This window comes from Triticum dicoccoides, chromosome 3B (assembly GCF_002162155.2).
Source record: "Triticum dicoccoides isolate Atlit2015 ecotype Zavitan chromosome 3B, WEW_v2.0, whole genome shotgun sequence".
Taxonomy (NCBI): Eukaryota; Viridiplantae; Streptophyta; class Magnoliopsida; order Poales; family Poaceae; genus Triticum; species Triticum dicoccoides.
The window spans coordinates 681968616-681989127 of record NC_041385.1 but is presented as its reverse complement, the minus strand read 5'-3'; the positions used below and the strand labels follow the sequence as shown (position 1 = coordinate 681989127).

Genomic DNA, 20512 nt, shown 5'->3' with positions numbered 1-20512 from the left:
TGATTTGAGGCCAAGCTCCGCCACTGGGTGGAAGTACATATGGATGGGGATGAGAGGGATACAGATGCATCTTGCTGGAGACGAATGGATAGGCTAAGCGGTGGAGGTACACGTGATGACCTGACGGGGAGTCTACGTGCAGGTCGCTCGACAACAATGTTGTTTTTATCAGCCTTAGTATGGAGATATTTTTTTGCGTTTGGCCTTAATAGTGCAAAAGAAAAAAAAACGTTGGGAATGAATTACAAATCAAAGGACCTTCGATAAGAAAAACTACATAATCTTTACCTATAATAATAAAGCAAATTGGGTTTCTTTCGTCCGTCATGGCATTTTTTTAGAAAAGTCCCTCTATTTCAGAGCATTCAACCCGCAGTCCTATTTTAAGTTAAAACGAAGCATTATTTTCGTATTTTACACAAAACTCTCTGTCTTTTTTGAAATCAACTTGTTGTCCAGATTTAAGTCACACCCGAACCGTTATTTTACATTTTTTGAAAACCCCCTGATATTTTAGGTAATTCATCCCCGGATCATATTTAAGTCAAACAAATGCTTTTTAAAATCATCCATATCTTTTAAACCGTAACTTCGATTTGAACATGTTATATATGAAATTTGATTAGAAAAATATGTAGAATATGAATATGAGATCATTTTACCTGTTAAGTATTTTTAAATATTATTTTGGAATATATTTGAGTCAAACCAAATGATTTTCTAAATTATCTGTATCTTTAAAACCGTAACTTCGATTTTAACATATTATATATGAAGTTTTATTAGAAAAATGTGTGGAATCTAGATATGATGTTAATTTTACCTATTAAATATTTTTAAAATATTGTTATGGAAGCAAACTTATAATTTATAGCGCAAGATCCATTTTTTTCATACCGACGGCGATCCGGATTGCAAATAAATACCCCACTATAACCATATACGGAAAAGAAAACATCGATAACTACACGTGCATACCTCTGAAAAATGTCGCAAGGGAAAACAACAGATTTCTCATCGCGAGAGTGAGAGAAAGCGAGCAAGAGAGAGAGAGAGAGAGAGAGAGAGAGAGAGAGAGAGAGGGAGGGAGAGAGGGGGAGAGAGAGGAGAGAGGGAGAGAGAGACGCCTTAGGATTAACCATATTCAACACACGTTTTTTGTTATTTTGTGTGAACACCGAGGCCATCACCGGCGAGGGTGAGAAGGAGGATAAGTGGTAACATAAATATGATGCCTCGCAAAAATAAAGGAGATGGACCTATTGTGGTCTTGAGTGATGGTTGTTGAGTTAAGAGTGTGTGTTATGTTTTCTCTTCCGTTGCAACGCACGGGCTCTTTTGCTAGTAAAACATCATTAGAATTCGAATATTTTAATAATGTTATACAATACTATAGATGAATTATTAAACTCTCAAAGAGTATATAAGGGCATCTCCAACATCGACCCTCAAAACGGCCGCAATTGTCCGGATCATCAGGATCTACTTTTTTCGTAAACTCTCAGAGTACATAAGGGCATCTCCAGTGTCGACCCTCATACAGAACAGGAGTGCGGTGGAGCACCTCGCCGCTAGCACGACAATTGCGCCGAACATGGATTAGGCCGAGCAGGAGGCACTAGCGACTCCTATCGCACCGCCTGCCAAATCCGTCGCGGCCGCTGGTGGTACCGCTAACGTCAAGCAGAGCTAGAAGCCGCCTTCAAGAAGATCCACGATGCGGTCGGTGAAGTCTACGACAAGAGCAAGGACGAGGGTGACGCTGCCAGCTCCGCCACACCCGCGCCCCAGCGCAATGATCACGAAATCGACACGTCCAAGGGCGCCGCCGATAGTGAGGAAGAGTACAGCATGGGGGTCGCCGACACTCTGGTCTCAGGAAGGCCACCGCCCTTTCGTCAACCGATTAGCCGCTTGCAGGCTGCGAAGGCAGAGCGTACAAGGCGGAGCCGAAGCTTCAGTTCTCAGGGCTCATGGCCGGCCAGAAATGGGCGAGTGGGGGCCGATAGTCATTTAGACTAGGTTTAGAGTACGATTTAGTTAAAATAAGTCAAAATGTAATAAGTGTCCTCCAGTCTAGATGAAAAGCATCACGTTTTATCTAAAAGTTATTCAAGTATGAATTAATATGTCCGGTTTGTCTAAATATCTCTCAAATTTGTTCACTTTCGTTAAATTTCTTGCAAAATGCAACCGGATGCGGATAGCTAAGGGACTATTCCATGCACCTGTAAGAATCATATCCGCTGACAGTGAGGAAGAGTACAACATGGGGGGTCGCCGACACTCTGGTCTCAGGAAGGCCACCGCCCTTTCGTCAGCCGATTAGCCGCTTACAGGCTGCGAAGGCAGAGGGTACAAGGCAGAGCCGGAGCTTCAGTTCCCGGGGCTCATGGCCGGCCAAAAATGGACGAGCAAGGGCCGATAGTCATTTAGACTAGGTTTAGAGTACGGTTTAGTTAAAATAAGTCAAAATGTAATAAGTGTCCTCAAGTCTAGATGAAAAGCATCACGTTTTATCTAAAAGTTATTCAAGTATGAATTAATATGTCCGGTTTGTCTAAATATCTCTCAAATTTGTTCACTTTCGTCAAATTTCTTGCAAAATGCAACCGGATGCGGATAGCTAAGGGACTATTCTATGCACATGTAAGAATCATATTGTATGTTTCTCCCGCTAAAAGACTATTCCATGCACCTGTAAGAATCATATTGTATGTTTCCCCGCTAAAAGACTATTCTATGCATCACCACTCTTTCATTCGATGGAAGTGCAGAGCTTAAGTATGCATCAATGAAGGATGTTAGGGTAGCTTCTCACACCAACACTTCATGATCCAAATAAAGATAATTCAACCCGTGGCAACCCATCCGCATATGCACCTTATAGAGATGAGGATAACCTTATTTCAAGGTTTCTTAGAATTGAATATAAGTGAAGCGTAGTGGCATGCAAAGCAGATTTTGTCATTTTTTCCGCCCCGTGCTCTACCGAGCCCACCACGACGCTGGCTACCACGACACCTAGGACAGTGCCTCAGTCCCTTGCGCCGACGGCTGCGCGACGGCTGTGTGGAACCAAGCTAGGCAGCGCTGGCCAGGGGCTACGGTGGCGGGGTTGTGTGTACGGAGGTGCTGAAACGGGATGGCGAGGTGAAGATGATAAGCTCGAGCAGCCTCAGCGCGTTAGGAATCAATAAAGGAGCAACCTTCGTGTACGTGCATCCGTTGTTCAGCAATACTAACACCAGATTTTGCGGTATAAAAAACATGTCCTCAAGTTCATGTCTCATCTGTTTATACGGGCATGTGAGATTGCAGCGAATTTGTTCATGCCGGCTCTTGCTGATTGATGTTGTTCCTTCTCAACCCATACTTGCAGATCCTCATATGCGCGGCCAAGGTGAATTTGGCAAATCGTTGCTGCTCTTGTTGGATGATAACAACGTCGTGAGTGGACTGTCCGTCTGACTATCCATATGTATTTACAAGCTGGCCGCCTCCACAGATCAATGGATATTTTTTTATCGTTCAATGGTGCAAGGTCGTGTTTGATTCCTTCAGCCTCATGCTATCAAATACTTCTTGGTCTTTGAGTCAGAAGGAGAAAATTGGATTAAATATTACGAGTGTATTGGACATGCTTGAAGTTGCATTAGATTCATGCAAATAAGGAGATATTCTAGATTTTATTGTCAATGCTTTAATTAGGAGAGATAAAATTTTACATGTTATTTGTATAATTCAGCAGTTAATGAGCTTGAACACAGAAACAAGTAAGGGGTCCTTTCAACTGTACAAAAAGATTTTTGCAAGAAGGACATCGGAGATATGATGAACTACTTAGAAGAGTGAAGGTATTTATCCATGCTACGTCTTTGCAATTCATGTCTGAATGCTGTCCTAAAGATAGTGCATTGGTTGTCGCTTAGTCACATTCTGTTCTGCTTATGTTAGCATTGTCCATCTTGATGGAAACAGTGAGCCGTGTAAAATAAAGCAAGACAAGTTGGCTGTATTCATATTTTCCTTCAAAGCAATCTGAAGTTTAGCAGAAGAAGCATACATTAGGTTTTGATTTACTTCAGTGCTTTTCTAAATTTTATTTCAATTAACGCATACGTCGGTGCTTAACGTCCTGCTGATTTTCATGTATTTTGTAAACCCTGCTACTACGGGAAGGGAGATCGAGTCCGTACATCTTTTCGTAAGTAACAGAGAGATAGAGAGAGAGAATTGTCTGTGTGTGTCTGAAATATAATTTCCAAAAAAAAAATTTCACCAAAAAATTGAATCATCTTTTTAAAATATTCTGAAAAATTACAAAGAAAAACACCTTTAAAAAATGTGTTTTTATGAAAAAAAAAATAGCTTGAAAGACTGTTTCATGCACAACTACTCTTTCATGGGATGAGACTGTGGATCTGAATTAGGCCCCGACAAATGCCATTAGGGTATAAAAAGTGTTATGCAATGCCACGTGGAGTATGTTCACACTTTTTTCGCCCGTTGCAATGCACGGGCATTTGTACTAGTAACTAAAAATAAAGTTGCACATAATCAAATCTTGGTCATGTCAGAGGGACAAAATGGCGGCAGCATCTTCGGCCGCCACCCTCGTTGGCAGTGATGTCATCCTACAGCTCGTCCCATGCATCGTTGAGGGCCCTGCAGCTGCCTCGTAGGTCACACAGCGCTCGATTTTCACAAGCTTGATGCGATACGAGGTCTCGGAGGTATCATCGGGGGTCAATTTTCCCGAGCTCAGCACAATACGAGGTCTCGCTTGCATTGGCCTCCTGAGTTGCATCTTGTTCAGGGGCGGTGGTTTAATTCTGCGCGATACGACTTGATGGTGGCACCGATGGCTTGTTCAGCTCCATTGCCTCGTCACCCTCCTGCTCGCGCTCGACCTGATCATAGTAGTTGAGCCGGGGGCTGGACTCTAGGGATTGCACTTGAGTTTTGTAGAACATTTGTTGCACTGAAGCAAATAATGCTAGGCAGTAGGCAGGAACTCTCCACAAATTAACTAGAGGGCCTTGGTTTACTCCATTATCTCAGTCACATGTGTGGTATACAAAGCTGAAATACATCCCACTTTCCCTGAAAAGAAGGCTCGGCATATCAGGGACAGAAAGCGGGTATAGGCTAAGAGCATTACTAGTAGAATCCCTAAACCCTCAAATCCTTGTAGCAGTTTTAAGGGTTGAGAAGTGCCACTTTTTGACACTTTTAAGGGTTGAAAAACAAGGGCAAAGACTAGAACCCTCAAACCCAATCCTTAAACTGTTTTAAGGGTTGGATTTAAGGGTTCTAGTCTTTGCGTCAACCCCAACCTTTAAAACTGTCATTGAACCAGCTGTCTTCTTTGAACTATACTGCCAAAAGTGAGTTCTACTATTGAAACTTCTAAAAACTGAAACTAAGCTGGATTTTGCTAGTACTGCACATGTTCAGAAAGAAGCAATTAAGCACAACACACATGGATCCATCCATCGTAATTGCTAAATCCATCCAGCGCAACACGCAAGGAGATTAGCAAGTAAAATTTGCTGCCGCCGTAGATACTTTGCCGCATCTGTGATTGCTGCCAGTAGGCTTTCAGATTCAGAGGATAATCAAGAACATGCAGCCTTCTGATACGCACGTGCTGCACGGCCACTGGAGCCTGGAGGCACGCGCAGGCCGGCGTTGCTCCCGCACGGCGCAGCTGCAGCGCGGGTGAAGAAGAGGCGCGTGGTCATCTCCCACGTGTGAAGCACGGGCGAGGTCGAAGCGGGATCAGTCGCCGGCCACGCAGGACGATGGGGCTCACGCGGGGACGGCCATGGTGGCTTTGGATCGGGCCCCGGAGGCCCTCGAGGCCAAATCCGACCGGGAGCTTGTGCTCTGCCTCGTCCGGATCAGCGGAGCTGACGGATTTGATGGGAGGCGGGAGGGCGGCCGGGCCTCGGCGGCGCAGGAGATGCAGGAGGGGACGTCGGGGCGGGGAGGAGGAGGCGCGGCCGGGGCGGGGAGGCGGCGGGACGGTGCGCGACGGGGCGGGGAGGCGGAGGTGCGGCCGAGGATGGAGCGCCGGAGCGCGGCGCGGAGGGAGGGCGGCCGAAGGCCGGCGGCGGCCGGATCGGGGGAGGGGGAGCTGAAAACTCCCTCCCGCGCGAAACTGGCGAGGGAACCGGGTCGGGGAGGGGTTGGGCTGTCAACCCCTGTTTCTACAGGCTGGGAAGGAGAATAGGGGTTGAGCCTCTAAAAAAATTTGAAGGTTTAAGGGTTAATGGGTTCTATTCTTTGCGATTTTTTTGTGTCAACCCGTAAAAAAGCGGTTATTTCTGAGGGTTTGAGGGTTTAGGGGTACTACTAGTAATGCTCTAAGACCTAGACTTCTGGAGAGAGCAATTGCGTGCTATTTATATGACCTGAGCATGACCTGAGAGTCCGCCCCTTTTTACCCCTTCCTTTTTTTCTCTCGCTAGCACAGTAAAAATGATGAGGTGGCTAGCGCGAGCGATCGCCCAGAGGTTCGCTACTGGAGTTGTTAACTACTCAAGTAAGTATTACGACAAATACATCACGTATCACTAAAACCCTTTTTTTTAGGGAACCATCACTAAAAGGACCCTTGACTGGAAGTTTCGAATACACGGCATCCCCCTCCCGTCCCCTCCCGGTCACTCCCGCGAGCGACGCGGAGGGGAAACTCTAGCCCCCGGTCACAGGCCCCCCTCCTGCTCGGCTCCTCCCTCGTGCCGCCGGCTCGCACTGACGGGCGAAGCCCGGTCAGCCTCGGCGGCGACGGGGCCTTCCTTCCCCTGCTCGCTAACGACGCGGGTCGGGGCTAGCGGGCAGCGGCGTGGCGCTGGCCGAGGGCGTGACGGCGCGGCGGCGGGCGGCGGTGGCGGGGCCGGTGCCTAGCGGCGGTGCGTTCGGCTCGGTGTTGCTCTGTTCCACGCGGTTGCGCCTGGCGTGGTGGCAGCGGCCACTGGTGGAGCACGTCGGCCCCCCTTCAGCGAGTGGCTGATGCAGAGGCGGGGAACGCCTCTCCAGACCGCGTGGACGGCAGATCGGCGGCGAGCGTGGCTGGCTCCTAGGGCTTCCCGGTTTGCCCTTGGAGCAGATCTGGCGATGGTGCTTCCTCTCGGGGGATGGATTGGGGGAAACCCCTTGGCTGTTCGCTGCGGCCACGATGCCGGCGGCGCTCCGGTGTCGTTCCCCTTCTTGAAGGCGGCTTCGCAATCCCCCCCTCGCCCTCCCTTCCTCGTCCCGGGTGAAAGCCCCAAATCTCCGGATTGGATGGTGACGGCGCTCCGGCGTCGTTTTTCTTCTTGAAGACACCACCTTGGAGCGGCGGAGTGGTGGCCGAGGCTTTGGCATGGGAGGTGGCTGCCAGATATAGTCAGTGGTGTCCATGCTCGGCCACTTGCGGTTGAATTTCCGACACGCGGCATTGGTGATGCTCGGTGGTGCGGCTGCCTGGTGCGGTAGTTGTGCTTGTCGTCCCCTCCCGGCAACCTGTTGGTCCTGGTAATGCGAGCTCAGGGGGAACGACTCTGCCTGTCGACGGTGTAGTGTCCTCCGATCCAGGACTAGAGGGCAGGGGCTCTCTTCGGAGGTAGAGACGAATGGCGGACCGGATGGCTGGGCTCAAGGGGGATGACGGAGCGTGACAATCCTCCTGCAGCGGGATCTACCTCGGCTCAGTCGCGGCATGTGTTGGCTCCTGTTTGCCGAGGGCTTCGATGTTCAAGCTTGTGCTTAGTGCATTCGATTCTTGTTAGTGGCTCCTTTGGTATCTTGTATCTTTGCCGTTTATGATTTTTTTTCTTTTTCTTTTTTTTGGGCTTGATGTGCTGCTCGCCCCAACACTGCGATGTGTCAATGGTGGTTTGCTTTGGGATACAAAGCGAGGGAAGCCATTTTTCGGCTAAGTTTTGAATACTACTAAAAGGAAAATCAAATGTTTTTTTCCATGAGAAAAACAAACACTTGACCTATATATAAGACTAATACTAACAATCTTCTGAACTAGTACCATTAAATAATCACATACGCAAGTGGCGGTGGCGGGCAGCATGAGTCCGTTGCACATTCGAATTCTTGACCAACGACGTTGCTCGTGTATGATTCTGATCGACCGTCGAAGAACTAATGCTGCAGGCCTTGAAGCAGGCCTCGGAACCTCTCCACGTTGCCGCCGAACTGCCCGTCCTTCAAAATCCTGAAGGCCAGAAGCGCGCGCACGCCGGCGGCGCCTGCAAAACGAGGGCTCCCCCACGGCGGATGGATGCGCAGGTTAGCGGCGATGCGGTCCAGCCCCACCGGCATGCCCGGGCAGCCGGCCGCCATCGTCGCAACGTCGTAGACCTGCTGGCCGAGGTACTATTGCATGGCGCCGACGAACCTGGCCACTTCGTGCGGCAACGGGGCGCCGCCCGTGACGATCTTCAGGAGGTACGCCACGTGGTAGGCACCGGCGTAGGTGATCCACGACAGCGCGCCGAGCATGTAGGCGTCGACACCGTCGTTACGGAGCGTGTCGAGGTCGAGGCCGCGCTCGGCAAGGTAGTCGAGGGCCTTGTCGTCGTGCGGGTCGGCGAGGCGGCAGAAGTCGCGGAAGTTGAACTCCCAGGCGACCTGCTGGCCTTGGTGGTCGCAGACGGCGATGCCTTCATAAGCGCGTAGCGCTGGTCTTGGCCGGCGGCGTGGACAAGTCCATGCCTCGTTGCATTCATCTTATATCATACATACAAATCTTAGAAAGGTAATAGGGGGTCACAGGTGATGACGAGCTTCTTTGAGGAGATGTATCTTGGGCGGGGGCTGCACAAAATTTACGCTTGGTTTACTCTAATATCTCAGTTCTCAAAGACCAAGGCACACACCCAAAAAGTTTTTGGTTAAAATACATCCCACTTTCTTCAAAAGAAGGCTCGGCAACGCTCTTATCAGTTATCACAAATGATTGATCAAGGCTGGAAATCGGCCCATTTATATGCCGTGAGCATGCAGCTTATTTGGATATCACATTCTAGCACATGCAGATGTGGATGACCAGTCATGCAAGATGCAACATGGGGATGATGGGCACCAATTCATACAACACATACTGCACCTGTCAACTCTCAGTATGTGGTTGGTTGGCACGCGTATGTTGGTATGATGATAGCAAATGCTGGTAGGTTCCCTATTTTTGTTTATTATTCTATTCAAAGGACCGACGGTCTTGTTTTTTTTATAGGTGAAGTATCAGTCGTTGTTTCTCCTTTGAAGACCGTGGCGCGTGCAAATTTTCAGACATTGTATGCGAGAATTTATAATTCTTGCCGAGGGATCACCGACGATGTGCATGTAAAGGAAAGGGTACACGCAGGGGTCCTATGAAAAAGAAAAATAGTTGGCTTATTATATTTAACCTTAATTTTTGTACTATTTGTTGGATTTACTATGAAGTTTAGGTCCAGATACTACTTTTGTGTAATTTCTACAACTCTTAACTAGGTATTGATGTTTGGCACCCCGAGAAACTCGATCCTAGGTCCGCCACTAGGTACACACTGTAGCTCGTGATGTTTAACTTTTTTATTTCAAAGGAACTGAATATCTATATTAATCAAACACACTTATTATAAGAAAACTCTTAAAAGAATGTTTCCATCCTCTCCATCCCCCACATACCGATGACACATCGATGTTGTCGTCTTGTAGTTTTTTGCTCTTGTTGGAAAATAAAATTAGTATCCACGCAACTAGTCAAGAAGTCTCCCCGGAAATGCCCATGACGACCCGAATTCGATCTTGAAGGATCCATAGCCCAGAGAACAAAGAGGACACTAGGTTGCATTATTAAAGAAATTTATGAAGTCACATACGATCTTGTCTAATCCATAAATATAGTATTGTAAATTATAAATGTAACCAAATGTATTTAACCGAACTTTTTGTCATTGGTATATATGGTAGGAAAGTTACTAACCAATTACACTTTATTTGATAAATACCGAGAAAATGATTGAAGGAACGTTGGTTAGTGATCTTATTTTTTAGCCTAAGTTAAGGTGTTAATTCGACTATCACTGATATATATGGTAGGAAAGTTACTAACGAATTACAGTTTATTTGATAAATACCGAAAATAAACTGTATGCCTTGGGTTAGTAATTGAAAAAGAAAAGAAAATCCAAAACAAATCTTGAACTTGTAAACGAAAGCTAAATTGAACCCCTTTCAATCCCTGAAATCAAAACATCAAATTCTCTGATCTCGGTCTATTTTGAATCTTAAGAGTGTTTTCAAACAGGGCCGTTGACATGCGGGTCAAGCCCGGGATTTTTGGCTGCGTGGATCCTCTATGGGCCGGCCCATTGGCGGATATTGTACCACCAGTTCGTGCCAGTTAAAAATGTAACAAAAAATAGGTGCCCTGAGAGGATCCAAACGCGTACTCTTCGGCTACACATGCCGGATGTTAGCCAGTACAGCGAATGAGAGCTTGTGTCTCGTTAAGTCGTTATTAGGCAGCGTGTCATATTAAAATGAGCCAACAACAGCGCCAGATCCTGAGAACAAACACGGAAAAATCTATTTGGAAATACTGAATATTTTCTAGAACATGAATATTTTACAAAGTTGAGAACAAAAAAAATTAAGCTCAAACATTTTTCAAAAATCTTGAACAGTTTTTGGAAACACATTTTTTTTAGAACATAGGAGGTACTGTAGCCATGTAGCGAACATTTTTTAGTACACAAACATTTTTAAACTTCAAGCAATTTTTGAAAACTGGGAGGTATTGTAGCGAGCAATTTTGTAAAATGCGGACATTTTTTTGAATTTATGAGCATTTATTTAAAACTCATTTTTTCGAATTTTAACATTTTTTAAAGTCTCAAACAATTTTTTAAGAGAAGAACATTTTTTGAAAAATAGGAATATTTTTGAATTTCGAACAAATTTTGGAAAGAGAAAAAAAAGTTCAAACATTTTTTTCAAAACGTGAATAAAATTTTGTAGTCCTGAACATTTTTCGAAGAAAGAAACATTGCAAAAAAGGGAAAAAAAGAAAATCGAGAAAGAAAAGAAACAAACTATAACTGAAAAAGCCCGAAGAAAACCGGTAAAGAAATTAAAAAAACAGAAGAAATAACAAAAGGAAACCAGAAAAATAAACGAACAAGCAGCGATAATAACGAACAGAGGAACACACGACTTAGTCAACGATCCAAGTGTTTGATTTGCCACGTCAACGAATACCAGCTAAACACTCTCAAAGTTTAAAATAGACCCGATTAGATAGTTCGGTGTGCTGATTCCAGAGATTGGAAGTTCAAGGTTCTGTTTAGTTTTTGTCAACAAGTTCAAGGTTTTCTTTTGACTTATTGTAATTAAAAAATGGGCCGGAGGAGCGCTTGGTTAGCAATTGGTTACTAAATGTATGTCGGTGGTGGAGGCTAGGGGAGGAGTGCTTGGTGTGCCTCAGGCCAGGCCAGGGGTTGTGCCCCCCATCCGCGGCCAATCCACTGGATCTGATGGCGGCCAAGACCTACTGACTACTAGCATCCGGACCAGACCTTGAGATGTCCGCTTCGGACCGCATCGTTAACGGCCGATCATGTTTTGATCCACACATAAGTGAGAGAAAGGAGGTCATGTTTTGATCCCAGCCTCATACCGCACTATTAGTGGCCGTTTTCGGTGCACCGTCACATGTTTCCGCAAGTGGACGATTTGCCACGTATAGCGCGATTAGAATTTTCTTAGTATTTTTTGCCAGTGTCAATTAATCGGTGCGGTGACTTTTGCCACGTTTTGTAAAGTGGTGATTAATTAAATATGACTCTAGACTAAGTTACTATCTTCATAGTGCAAAGTAGTAACATGTCATAGATGGCTCCATTTATTAGTTTGTAGACTCATCCTTTTCCGAAAAACGTTATGTTATAGTAACATATTATGTTACTCTAAATACTTCTCTCCTCCTTAACTCAATGGCACATAAGAAAAAATAAATTAAAGTGTGCTATGTTACTATCTAAGTTACTCCCACTATGACTAGTCTAAGCGGACATGACAAACAGGAAGCAGCACAACGACGCCGCTACGTTTCAGGATTGAATGGCCTTGCTCTCGGTTTAAAATCACTCTCCCGTTTCATGTCTTTTGACAGCTCTCCTCCCGTCTATTCACTGGTGTTGTACATGATTTTTTGGCCATTGTTTCTGTTTTAACTTGGTGGTTAATTAGTTGGACGACTAATAATGTGTTGCGTTAACATTGCCGGGGCAAGAAGAGAATGCCTATTTGTTTTCCTCTTCGATTGGGCTTGATTTTCTTCTCATTTTTCTTCTATTTTCGATCAGCTAGGACTTTGCATTTGTGGGTTGTGTTTTTTTAGTAGAGGTTGTCCACAAAAATAGGAATATGCTAGAAACATGTTTTTTTTTTTGCGAGTTAGCTGCTACAAAATCCATGGAGGCATTTTTGTACACTTGCATCTACAATGTCCAATGAACTCATGTGGCCGGGTTTTGTGTATCTCGTTATGAAATCAAATGATGTCGCCGACGCACATGAAGGCCCGCTGCAAGCGCGGGCATGTGGAGCGTAAGTACCGGAGCCCGAAAAGATGCATGCCACGACGTCGGGATTATTTGGCTTGATACGTCTAACAATACTGGCGAATATGAAATGCCAGTACAACACAAAACCAGTGTGTCAGTTTATCTACAGAACCGCTTTGAATCTCGTTGGTTCCACTTATGTTACATGATTATTACATTCTGATAGCTGAAACACAAGCTAGTAGCATAAGAAAACCAACTGTTTCTGGTACTATGAGGTGAAAACGCACGCATGCTCTGAACACACAACAGAGTTCATGAACAATTTAAAAAAATAAATACATGATGAGCCTTTTATAGATACATGGTGATCATTTTATAAATACGCGATGAACTTTTTTTTAAACATGGAGAACATTTTTGAAAATACACAAAGTCGCAGGATAGAAGAAAAAATCAATAATCAAATTAGCATGTCGAGGATGGACAAATGGACATATAGCTGGGTCTGCGCAAGTTGTGTGTCGAGGATGGACATACAACCGAGTCGACTAAGTTTTGGGTTAAGGTAGACATGCAACGGGGTCGGGATGATTTACGTGTCAAGAGTGGACATGCAACTGGGTCGGGGCAGTTGCGTGTCGAGGGCCTTCAGTCTTCGCCCATAATTGCATACATACTGTGTGAAACCTCCACGTTAAGTTGAATCAAGCCAATGTCCTCTATCACAGTATGCACCATCTGTTAGTTTCATAAGGCTGTGAGGCAACGAACATTGCACATCCTCATTTCACTTGTAAAAGGTGTGCCCGCTTCATCCAACTTGATGAAAGCTACTGTATATAGAGATCGATACCGGTTGGTGTTTGAAAATCTTAAAACTGTATCACATTAATGGAAAGTCATGTGGAACGGCTAGCTTCTTTAAGTTGGTTTATTTATTTATTTGAAACGGAGGCAAAGATTGCCTCATCTATTAATTAAGCAAAAGAGAATTACCCAGTTAATTATGGAAATCCGGACAAAAACCGGAACAACAAGGGCTAAGCCCACACCCATAGACTGAAACACACATGGCAAAGCCCACCCTAATCGACGACAAGTCGACCTGCGGCCAGACAACACAGCTCCGACTCTGACGAAGAACTCAGAAGAACAAAACCAGGCACGGAAGATCACCGAACAGGTCAGCTGCAGCCAGTCATCGTATACCACAGGGCCCCGCCACCGCAGCTTTGACTCCACAGCAACAAAAGAACCGAGGCAATACCGCGGACACGCCAAAGAAGAGCCGACTACCACAACCATTATCGCGTCACCAACATCGCTCCCACCATCATCGTTGCCACAGAAGCCTGGATGCCACAACCACCGCAAACCACAGGCCCCGCTTGCTGAGACGAAGCCCCCAAGAGGTAAACGACACACCAAAGTGCCGCCATCGTCCGATCAAAAGATCATGGGTTTTCCCTGGAGAGGCCAAGATGGTCGGATTCGTGCGAGCAGGGTGTTTAAGCAAAGCAGCTATGCCTCCAGGGAGGTCAACGACGGCCACGGCCGCCGCCATAGCTGGTAACGACACAAAGCCGAGACAAGGTCATGTCTTCACCCAAGCTCCACACCACCTCGGTCGCACATCATTTCTGCATCGACTTCGGCAAGTCCACCAGCACCACCAACAAACCAGCCCGTGGACGAAGAGACCGCAACCGCCGCACGCAACCGCACCTCGCGGAGACCAACAACGGCCAAACACCGGCGCGAGAAGCCAGATCCAACAAAGGCCAACCAAGAGCAGAGCCACTGGACGCGGCACAACCACCACACCCTGACGAGCACCATGCCGGCAAAGAACAAAGGCGTGCCGCCCGAGGCTGCGAACCACCATGATCGCCGGCCGCAGCCCAGCATCAGACACTCGTCACGTGCACCACGCACGCGCCACAGTATCCGCCCGAGACCAGATCTCCTCCGCGCCGCCCACGGGCCTCCAAGACACGCCGAAAGCGCTGCCCGGGCCCTCTGCAGGCCCGCGACGTGCACCCTAGCAGATCGAAGGCGGCTCCATCCCACGCAGCCTCGTGACGCCAGGACGGCGCCAACGCCACCGGAGGCCTCCTTGCCACTTCAGACCTGCGCCGACCAGCGCGACAGCCAAATCGCCGCCCGCATCTCGCCCCCACCGCCCGGCCACGCCCGAGCCGCAGCTCCACGCGCGCTCGCGCCCGCCGAACGCCCGCGCCACCCCAGGCCTCGGCGAGCCCAACGCTGCGCCGCCAGATCCACGCCAGCCGGCGCCGAAGCCGCCCCCACGCGCCCGTTAGAGCCCGACGAGCCCGCACGCTAGATCCGTGCTAGCGCCGTCCTGGGAGATGCCCTGCCGCCACCCTCCCTGGAGCCTGACCGGGCTTCGCCGGCGGGCTCCTCAGGTAGCGGCAAGGTGAGGGGAGGAGGAAGGGGGAAGGCGGCGGTGCCGGTGGGGGGGTCCCCCGTGATGCACGGGAGAGGCGACGCTGGGGAACGGGGAAAAACTCTATCTTCAAGTTGGTTTATGAACTTGGTTATGTTGGGTGGGGGCTCGACAAAATTCGTGCTTGGTTTACTCCAGTATCTCAGCTCACATGCACTAAGTTACACACTCAAATACATCTCACTTGCTTCATAATGAACCTGGGCAACACTTGTCTAATCATACATTGATGCAAATGATTGATCAAGTCTGGAGATTGGACCCATTTATATATCTTGAGCAATGCAACTTATTTTGGTATCACACCGTAGCTCATGCAGAGTTGGATAGTCAGTCATGCAGGAGGCACCAGCAAAAAGAAGTCATGCAGGAGACAACATTAGGACTATAGGCACCAAACATCCGTGAACTTTCAGTGCATGATTGGTGCGTGTATGTATATATAGTATGATAGCTAATACTAGGGATGCGAACTTGGTGCTCTCGGGGTACCCGCACACCCTATATGCGGAATTTTTTTTTAGTAATCCAAAAAAACTTCAAAAAAATTCAAATCTTTTTGGGAATCAAACATGATCAGGTATTGTACTCATATAAAAAGTTTGGACAAGAAATGATTCATATTGACTTCACGACAAAAAAAGACAAGTTTATGACAACAATATAGCGTGTATAGTACTTGTATATAGCGTTTTTTGCCGAATCTTCGACCCAGGATGCAAAGAAAGTCATACTCTGACTAATCTTTTTATACGACTACAATAGTTGATCATGTTTAATACCAAAAAAGATTTGGAATTTTTTGAACTTTTTTGAATTACTAATTTATTTTTGCATATAGGATGCGCTGGTACCCAAGTTCTCCTTCATATTTCCCCGGTAGGCTTGCCCTTTTGTAGTCTGTATTATCTCAATGACCACCGCCCAATGGCAAGGTGAACTCACATGCAGTCCTCCTGCATGTTTCCGAAAAGAACTCGTCACTTATTTGCTTCTCCTTTGGAGGCCGTGGCATCTCAGTAATGACACGGTACGGGATATGCAATAGTTCCAGTTCAGACTGTTTCTTGGCTGTTCTTGCTAACCGATTATCGTTGGCTCTGACTATGTTTAACTTGGTGGTAGGTTCAAAAGTATTTCTCTCATAAAATTTGAAGGTAGGTGTTCATACAATTAGGCGCCTCATTTCTTTTGCGAACCGAATTCATGGTGTATTCCTCTCAATAAAGAAAAGAAATCAAGATATATTTTTGACAAAATAAATAAATCTTGATTTGTTTTCTACAAAAAGAATTGCTGAGCTAGCAAAAAGAATTGCTGAGCTAGCACGCCACATCGCTGCAACTTTAGGTGTTGGTTGCAAAATGCACCGAATGCAATATTAATCATTGACAGAAAACACTAAACGCTGACTAACACAGTTGTTAAAAATGGATGTGCCAACTCAAAAATAATAATAATGAAAGTGGTGGGGATTGGAGAGAGAGGGTGAGGGAGGGGAGTTGACGGGCGGGCCCTACATCCTTTTTTAGTTGCAATATCCATTTTAACGTCTCTTAGTCAACGATGTCTACCCTTTTTCCATGTTAATTAACCCTTCGCCACATAAAAAACATGATCAACATGCATTTAGTGTTTTTGTTCAATGATTAACGTTGCATTTGGTGCGTTTTGCGACGAGCACATAAAAGTGGTGTTTTTTTAGCTAATGACAACATAGTTTGCGGTGGTTTTATGGATTTGACTTATATGCATATTAACATGAACATGCAAATTTAATGGCGGCTATTGCGGTCTTCAAAGCCTTGTATAGCGAGGGTGTTTGCAGGTGTCGCTTTTCTTTGTTGTTGGTTCAATGCATTTTTCAATCTTCGGCGGGCGGCGTACAATCAGAGGAAGAAGAGGACTGATATGCTTTTTAGTGTATGTTTATTTTTTACTGGTCGTTCTACGTCTAGTTGTCTATCCATTGTACTGGCATTTGTTTTTCTCGATATTAATAAGATCTAAGATGTCCTTTGGGTGTCTTTATTAAAGAAAACTTTAATGACTATCCACACTCAATCCCTATAAAGCTATCCCCAAAAATCTGGAACATTGGGAGGATTGCTTCTAATCGTCACTCAAATCTTAAGCCGCAACAACACATTTTGAAAAGAATTTCTCCCACTTCGCGCATTTGTATGAATATGTCTTTTCATAATTAACATACTATCCCTTGCATATGAACATAGTTTATAAGTATAGGAGAGAGGCGTTTTGGAGGCCGAGCTCCATGGAGGCCTTTATTTTTGAAAAATTCAAATTCAAACTTTTATGGTTCAAAAAATTCCGAAACAAATATGCGTGCATGTAAGGATGTAACCCACATGTGCGCAAAAATTCATGATGAAATACCTTGAGGTGCGACCAGTACAAAAAAGATAAATTCATGGTCTCGAAGGATGAATAGTATCATGTGTTAAACAACCCTAGATTTGTCTTTTTTGCACAGCCCTCATTTCAATGTATTTTGAACTGAAAATTTACACGCATGTGTGTTATGCCTTCATGTATATCTGCATTTTTTTTTTCAGAATTTTTTAAAATGTAAAAATATGAATTTTGATAAAATTTCAAATTTGAATTTGGAGGCCTCACTGGAGGCCGAGCTCCAAAAGGGATTTCCGATAAGTATAGTTCATATATAATTAAAGAGTCAATTACACCACCGATGCTTAAACTTGACAAGAATACTCACTTTAGTGCCAGAACTTGTGGCATACATTGAATTGGTGCCACAACTTGGCTCGAGCGTGCAAATACGGTGCAATACTCGTTTGAAGACGCGCCGCCTTCGAGGCGTGACAGCGTGGCATGAAGGCCCATTATCAGTGATCGGGCGGTGTAGACCAGGCTTGTTTTTTTTTTTTTTGCAAAGACACCCTCAACCCGCATGTACCCCAAGTTTTATATTAGAATGAAAAAATTGCACCAACTAAGATTCTAACTGGCGACTTTGAGTCATCCCACTCGCTCGGTTAGCAACCTTAGTGTTACACCATTTGACAACCTAGGTGGATACACATTTCTTTTATAACTTTCCCTTATACAACATAAATTAAGAATTGTACTAATTCCAAAAAATGCTGCCGTGGGGGGTTCAAACCTGTGAATTGGGGCAAGAAATAAGATGAGCCGGACACAGCATCCACATTCATTTGATCCCTCCTGGAATTTTTATCCTTTTTGTCACTAACACACCACGCTCATGGGCTAGAACATACTGTGTTTTTTTAGAAATTTGTGAAAAATATGTAAATCCTAATTATAAATAATATACATATAAATAAAATAAGTTACACAAAAAGATGCTCACGTAATTCCAAAAAATGCCAACCTATAAATTTAACAAAAATCCATAAATGAAATTACGAATTATACAAATGTTTGTATAATTTTATAAAGTGTTTGCATATTAAATAGAAATATTAAAGTAAGTCTATTATATATACATGGGATTCACATATTTTTAATATTTTTCAAAAAATGAAAGAAAAACAAAGGGATGTGCTACGAGTCGGACGTCGGGTCATTTAAAAAGATCGACATTGACAAAATCTAGTGCCCAGCGTCGTCCTTCACTTTTGCCACTTTTGAAATGTAGGTTGTGTTGCGGGTTTTTTCTTTTTTTAGAGGTTATGTTGCAGAAGATCTTTGTAACACAGGTTGTGTTGCATAATTTTTCGGAAATGTTAACGCCCACACGTATGGGCATTTGCACATCGCCCACACGCCTCCATCACCACTCATTTTGCCATGTATGAATAGATGAAATCAGCAGAATTTTTTTTGGTTTTCGGCTTAAAAATGTTGTATCTCCTAAATAAAAAAGCGAACTAAAAATTCGTTTTCACCATTAAATCCGTCTCGACGAGATCTTCAAAACTAGAACCCATGTTGATATGTTTCGACGATTTTTTTTTGCCAGAAGTTGCCACGATGTTTACACTGCAGTTGCCATAGGGCTTAAACTAAAGTTGCCATGTGGCAATTTTAGTTTGTAGATCATGGCAATTTTAGTATTTTGATGATGGCAATTCCAGCACTTTGACAATGAAAATTATTTTTTGTATGAACCATGGCAATTTTATGTGCATGTATCATGGCAATTTTAGTTTATGGTTCATGGTAAGTCTAGTTTCTTAAGTCCCCTTTTATAAATGTCAAAATTTACTTTTAAATGTAGAAGAAAATAGCTGAAACATATCATGGCAACTTCAGTGTAAACATCATGACAATTCATATGCAATAGACATGGCAACTTTTAATCCAATTTTTTTTTCATCAAAACATATCAACGTGGGATCTAGTTTCGAAGATCTCATCGCGAGGGATTTAATGGTGAAAACGGATTTTCAATTGGATTTTTCGTTTAAGAGATAAAACATTTTAAAAACTGAAAATCCAAAAAGATTCCTGCATGCATGCATGCGATGACGTGGCAATCTGTTTACATTAAAGATGTGTGGTGCATCTCCATTCCTACCACACGTGTGGCAGTTAGCGCGACCCTAATTTTTTTTGGAACCAAGATTATGTCGTGGATTTTTTTTGCCTAAATTGTCGCACCGTTGTCTCGTCACTGCAAAATTCCTCATGTTTCCGAAACATGGGCGATGTTGCAAAATCCTATGACTTGCTGCGTGTGGGACTATTCCAACACGTGGGTGGCTCTTGACGCGGCGGATGTGAGGCGTAAAATTGGTAAGGTAATTCTAATCATTTCCCAAAAACAAAACACATGTTGAAAATGGGACACACTAATTGTGGTCCATTTTTTGCCCACGAGGGCGGTCGATTGTACACATAAACAGTAACAATTTTATGTAGACACCAAAATTCCTTTGTTGGGGTGGTAGGCCCGTCAGCTTGTGTCCCGTAGGTCCCGTGTTCTAACCCTGATGATGACCTCAACTTTTTGTCGGAATTAGTTCTTAATTTATGTGGTTAAATACAAGAGTAAAATTCATCAACAGTCACTAAGCTCGTTCGTTGCGTGCAAAAAGGTCACTGAATTCAGAAACTGTAATGTTCGGGTTGACAAACTTGTTCCGCGTGCGCACATACGGTCACCGCGTCCGTTTTCATACGTATTTTGCTTGCGTGGCGCTGTCTCACTCGTTGTACCTTGCCACATCATCGTTCGAGGGACTGCAGCAGCGAAATATCGCGACGGGAGGGCCATATCGCAAAAATGCTACCACGTTCGTACTGCAGTTTGCAGAAAGACCCCTCGAGCCCACCTCGACACCGTCGACCCGCTTCAAAACCAGTCGATTCAGGGAAAGAGAAGAGAAAGGAGGAAAGGAAAGAGGAGGAGGCGACGCTGATCGCCTAGGGTTTTCAATCTGACGCACGGCGGCGGCGGCGACGCCTACGCGTGTGAGTTCGCCGTCGATTCGAAGCATGGCACCGCGGCTGCGACCTGATGGAGAGCCACCCC

General features: G+C 45.1%; 1 pseudogene; it reads right to left on the bottom strand.

Annotated features, from left to right (window-relative positions):
* Positions 1-8145: 8145 nt before the first annotated feature.
* Positions 8146-14399, bottom strand: LOC119279784 (annotated as a pseudogene).
* Between the last annotated feature and the right edge of the window lie 6113 nt (positions 14400-20512).